Source organism: Tupaia chinensis, unplaced genomic scaffold (genome assembly GCF_000334495.1).
Source record: "Tupaia chinensis unplaced genomic scaffold, TupChi_1.0 Scaffold138517_1, whole genome shotgun sequence".
NCBI classification, from domain to species: Eukaryota; Metazoa; Chordata; class Mammalia; order Scandentia; family Tupaiidae; genus Tupaia; species Tupaia belangeri.
Genome location: NW_006198412.1, coordinates 1,518,706 through 1,524,955, shown reverse-complemented (window position 1 = coordinate 1,524,955; position 6,250 = coordinate 1,518,706).

Here is a 6,250-nt window from a genome sequence, read left to right as displayed (position 1 = left end):
CGGTGACACCTCTCGGTAACAGGTGTCGGCTTTCCCTCCCCTCCCTCCCCTTGCCTTCCCGCTGCTCTCCCTACCCTCGGTGCGGTGTGCGGTGTGTGCGGCCTTCCATCTAGGTGCTCTGTCCTAGCTCCCACCCCCTCCACTCCCTTTCCTACCAGCTCCGTCTTTAGAAAAAGGGTCCCTCTTGGGAACAGCAGTTAGCGTAATGGCTATGTCGCTGGACTCCCACGTAGTCGACCGCCGTTCGCGTCCTGGACCCAGTGGCTTAAACTCACACAGGGCGCGTGTGCGTGCGTGCCCAAGATCCTGAGAGGAGAATGGAGGAGAAGGGATTGCAGCGTGGCCATCCCCCCTGGGGGTGATTTCTCACTTTCTGTCTCTCTGTCTCTCTGTCTCTCATTGTTTGTCTGGCGAGCACACGCACCCTATAGCAAAAACCTCTCCAAAAAAAAAGAAAAAGGAGCCCTCTCCCTTTGCTGCCATCCAGGGCCCAGGGCTCATGCACAAGCACGTGGGTCTTCCTCAGCTTATTTGAGCACCTGTCCTCTGTACCCGGAGGTGAAGCTACCCAAGACTGTAACTTTGGTTCTCCCTGGTTTAGTTCTGTAAGTTACTGAGCATTTCTGTTCTTGTGGTTTCCATCACTTACTCATTTATTTATTTATTTATTGTATACAGCACTGTAATTTTGCTGCCTTAGCTGGTACATTGTTTAGGACATTTTTGGTTAAAAAAAAAAAAAGGCACAAATGCAATTTCAACAAGCTCCAGCAATAGCGAGAATGTGTGGACACATGTCCCCAGAACAAGAAGGGCAGGAATAGGGTTGGGCAGCAGGATGACTAGAGGAGGAACCGGGAGCTCCGGCACACGTGCTCTCACCCCCACCCGGCCTGCTGCAGGGCGGCCAGTGCGCTCCAGCTGGCTTTCCTCTCCAGGCTGAGAGTGTGGGCACCAGCAGCTCACCAGGACCTCCGTGTCCCCAGCGCTGCTGCCCAACGGGCAGGGCTTGCAACACCCTGGGAAGCAGCAGGCTGGTGTCAGGTCCTCTCTGAGACTGTGGGTGAATATTGGAGAAGCTGAACAGAACCTCATTACTGGGGGTAAGTTTCTAAAGGGGTTTTGGCAGAGAATAAGTGTCTACTACAGACCAAGGTTGAATACAGACTGGCTCCTACCACCCCTCATTTGTTCCGTTTTAAACCTCTTTCCCAAGGGGGGAGAAGTATTCTAGTCTAAGAACCTTTTTAGCTTGCAACTTGGTCATGGAGAGTTTGACCCTGTATACAAAAGTTTTTTTTTTTTTTTTTTATGGTAAAATGTGGTTGGAATATATATATATATATGTAAGCAATAGGGTGGTGGGGATAGAAAAGGAGAGGAAAGACCGGCCAGTGGCCTAGGTTAAGGGAGCTGGATCCCACATGACCAGCCAAGTGGTTCAAATCCTGGACTCAGTGGCTTGGGAAACATGCTGGGCATGTGTATGGGAGAGCCCCAGTCCTGATGGGATGGGGAAATGGAGGCAAAAGGATTGTGGCATGACCATGCCACTTTGGGAGGGTGCTTTCTCTGTCTCCCTCTCTGTCTCTCTGGTCAGCTCACAGGGCCCCTGGCAGTTAAACTGAAAGGCTGGGAGGGATGAGGAACGTCAGATTACCTTGTGATTTTCATATCCAGTGTCGAAGGCCTAGCACAAGTCTCCAACAACATTCTCACTGACTGAAATGAACTCGAGCACATCTTCGGCCTTTTATTGTAACAATGAGTGGACACCGGCCATGAGATGGGTGGTCAGTACTGGAACAAGCAGTGGTTTTCAGAGGTGAGGGACAACAACGAAACGGCACACAGGACCTCAGCCGGGAGGACAGGTCAGAGGAGCGCTGCCGTGGTTGACATGCCCTTGTGCCACCCTCCCTGGGAGCTTTGGGTTCCTTGGGACTCGCTGAAAAAGCAACCAAAATTAGAGAGATGGATATGGTGTATTCTGTTTGCTTTGAAATTCACTCCATAAATATTCAGTGCTGGTAGTGTGACTGTACATGTTATTTAGGTTCCATCTGCACCAGAGAATGGTCATTTGCTTTAATTGGGAATGCACACTCCAGGGGTGGTTAGCTAATATGTCCAAAAGGCTGCACTCTAGGGGCTGGTACGATGAGTCCCTTAGATAGCATCTTCTCCCGTCACCACCAGAGGCTTGTTAATTAGCATAACGGATGTCAGAAACACCTCTTCTTGGTTATGGGAGTATTGGTCAAGAGAAGGGGATTAAATATTATAAAACACAATAGAACTGTTCCTCACCCATGTAGGAGCAGGAGACAAGAATCCCGCCAAAACCTCTCCAAAAAAAAAAAATCATAATAATGTTAATAAATAAAATAAAATAAAACCTTTTTTTTTTTTTTGGAGAGGTTTTTGCTATAGGGTGTGTGCGCTTGCCAGAAAGAGAGAGACAGGGAGATAGAAAGCGAGAAATCACCTCCAGGGTGAATGGCCACACCACAATCCCTTCTCTTCCATTCTGCTCTCGGAATCCTGGGCACATATGCACACGTGCCTGGCGTGAGTTTAAGCCACAGGGTCCAGGACTAAAACCACGGTCGACTACATGGGAGTCCAGCGACATAGCCATTATGCCAACTGCTGGTCCTATGATATTTTAATTTAACAAGAGAGAGAGACAGAGAGAGATAGAGAAAGCAAGCTGCCAGGTCTGGGACTCTGACTGCAGTCAGTCAAGTGAGAGTTTAACACCATAACCACCACACTACCAGCTTGCCCCATGTAAAAATTATATTTATTTATACATTTGTAAGGGAGGTTTTTGCTATAGGGTGTGTGCACTTGCCAGAAAGACAGAGAGAGACAGACAAAAAGCGAGAAATTGCCCCCAGAGGGGATGGCCACACCGCAATCCCTTCTCCTCCATTCTCCTCTCAGGATCTTGAGCATGCACACACATGTGTCCAGTGTGAGTTTAAGTCTCTGGATCTAGGACTTAAACTGCGGTCAGCTATGTGGGAGTCCAGCAACATAACCTTACACCATCTGCTGGTCCCATAAAATGTTTTAAAAAGTTAATAAATGCCACAAAAATCCAGAAAATAATAGTTTTATTAATCAATGACTAATACAAATATATAATATATATTCTTACTTTTTTTCTTTTTAGGTTTTTGCCATAGGGCATGTGCACTCCCTGGAGTGAGACAGTGAGAGGGAAAGTGAGAAATCACACCCTGGGGGGGATGGCCACACCATTATCCCGCCTCCTCCATTCTCCTCCGGGAATTTTGGGCACACACGTACACATGCCTAGTGTGATTTTCAAGTTGACAGGTCTGGGACTCAAACTGCAGTTGGTCCAACTGCAGCACATTAACCACCGTGCCACCTGCTAGTCTTACTTTTTTTTTTTCCAGAGAGGTTTTTGCTATCGGGCGCGTATGCTCACCAGAGAGACAGAAAATGAGAAATCATCCCCCAGGGAATGGCCACACCACAATCTCTTCTCTTCCAGCCTCCTCTTGGGATCTTGAGCATACATACACACATTCGCCCATCTTGGGATCTTGAGCATACACACACACACACTCACCCAGCATGAAATTTAAGCCACCAGGTCTGGGACTCAAACACCGATCAACTATGTGAGAGTCCAGCGACATAAACATTATGCCATCTGCTGGTCCCAATTCTGACATCTTTTGACTGCCTACTCTTTGTTGGCCTCTTCATGGGACAACCATGTGGGAATGCCTTCTACAGAAAGAATAAAATAATTCAGTGCTTCCTCTAATTTCATTGACTAAAATGTTTTTTTGTTATTGCTTTTTAAAATCCATGAGCCAGCAGCAGGTGAAATGGTGTTTATGGTGATGCATCCCACATGGACAACTTGTGTGGCTCAAGTCCTTGACTCGGCAGCTGGAAAAAATGCTGGGTGCCTGTGCATGTGTGCCCCAAATCCCAAGAAGAGACTGGAAGAGGAATGGCCAGGTGGCCATCCTCCCTGGGGAGTGATTTCTCGCTTTCTCTCTCTCCCTGGGGAGTACTCACGCCTTAGAGCAAAAAAACTAAAAAAAAAAAAACAAAGTCATGAAATATGAAACTTCAACATACAAGTTGACTATTTGTAGTTCTTCCACAAATGTGTGCCCTATAAACAGAGAAATTCTGATAACTTTAGTTTTGCATAATCTCTTCAAACAAGAAAAAAGTCATGAAGTGTCTATAATGGTACATGTGAACATCAAGTGTGTTCCTGGCAGAATTTCCTTTACTAGGAATTGATGAGATAATCTCCCACTTATAATTTTATATGCCTTGATTGGAATGCTCTTCCACAAATGAGTGTCTGGCTTTTGCACAGTTAAAACCTTGTTTTAGGCTAGTCTGTGAAGCAGTGGTTAAGGTACTTGGATCCCACATGGTTGACTGCCAAGTTTAAGTTCTGGCCGTGGTGGCATGTAAAACACATCAGGCACACGTGTGTGCATGCCCAAAGTCCTGAGAGGAGGATGGAGAAGGCATTGTGACTTGGTTATCCTCCTGGAGGATGATTTCTCACTTTCCTTGTCTCTTTCTCTCTCTCTTCCTCCAGCAAGCACAAGCACCCTGTAGCAAAACAGAACAAAAAGATTTTTAAAAAAGAAAAAATAAAAAGGTGTGTATATGTGCACAAAATCCTGAAAGGACAGTAGTTAGCGTAATGGCTATGTCGCTGGACTCCCACATAGTCGACCGCGGTTCACGTCCCGCACCCGGTGGCTTAAAACTCACGCTGGGCGCGTGTGTGTGCGTGCCCAAGATCCCAAGAGGAGAATGGAGGAGGAGAGATTGCGGCTTGGGCATCCCCCCGGGGGGTGATTTCTCGCTTTCTGTCTCTCTATCTTTCTGTCTGTCTGGCGAGCGCACGCACCCTATAGCAAAAACCTCTCAAAAAAAAAAAAAAAATCCTGAAAGGAGAAATGGAGAAGGGATTGCAGGCATGACCATCTGCCATGGGGGAGGGATGCTTTCTCTCTTTCCTTCTCTCCCTCTGTTTCTTTCTGGCAAACTATGTGCCCTCTGGAAAAATTAAAAAAAAAAATTATACATTTTGAGTTGGGGGCCATAAAACAGGTTCACGTTGTTTAAGTCTTCTGATCTGCATCTTCCCATTGTGCCACCGGGTAAGTTCTTCCCGTGGATAGAATATTCCTACAAAGGACAGCTGGGAATAAGCTGACTATACATTGAAATGTCTGCAAATTACATAAATGCCTCCTGCTAAACTTCTGCTAAATGTATCACCAGCTCAACTTTCTTGAGCTAGATCCCCCAAAATGCCTATGGCCGCTAAATAGCACGTGACAAAAGGATAGACTGAATGAAAGGAATTTATAACAGAGAGAACGCCTTAAGTGATTGTGCTTCAAACATCTGTCCTTTGCAAAATTTATAAAAACATCTACCATGTAAACAGATTGCTGGACAGCCTCCAGGGCCTTGGAAGTAGCCCATCAAATCTATCATTTATTTCATGGTGCAGAATTTCTGCACAAAACTCTAACTATTGAGAGCCACTAATATTTGCCTAACTGGAACAGACAAATTGACTTAGGTGGGTTTGCAACAAAAGAAATAAATGGAAAACTAGCTTTTTAAATTTATAAGTTCCTGCTTATAATTATCAGGAAAACAGTCACATATAAAACAACTGCCAAAAATGTATATAACTACATAGCAAAAAATGCCATTTGAAGATCCCAGGGGGCTACAGATAGCATGGTGGTTAAGGGTGCTAAACTCACACAGGGCCAACTGCAGTTCGAGTCTCAGACCTGGTGTCTTGCTTTCTCACTTTCCCTCTCTCTCTCTCTCACTCTGTCCCTCTCTGTTCAAATTAAAATAAATAAATAAATAAAGTAAAATAAAATAAAATAATTCTTTAAAAAAAAAAAAAATCCCATGATTACATCTCAGTGCCTCCTTCTGCATGCAGGAGAGCTTGTGCCCAGGAATTTTTTTTAAAGGCTTTTGCCATAGGGCACATGGGCTCACTGGAGAGAAACAGTGAGAGACAATGAAAGGGAAATGAGAAATCACTCCCCCACCCCAGGGGGATGACAAGGCCACAATCCCTTCTCCTCCTACCTCCTCCTGGGATTTGGGGCACATATGCATATACTCCCAATGTGATTTTCTTTTCTTCTTCTTCTTCTTTTTTTTTTTTTTTTTTTTTGTTGGGTTTTTTTCT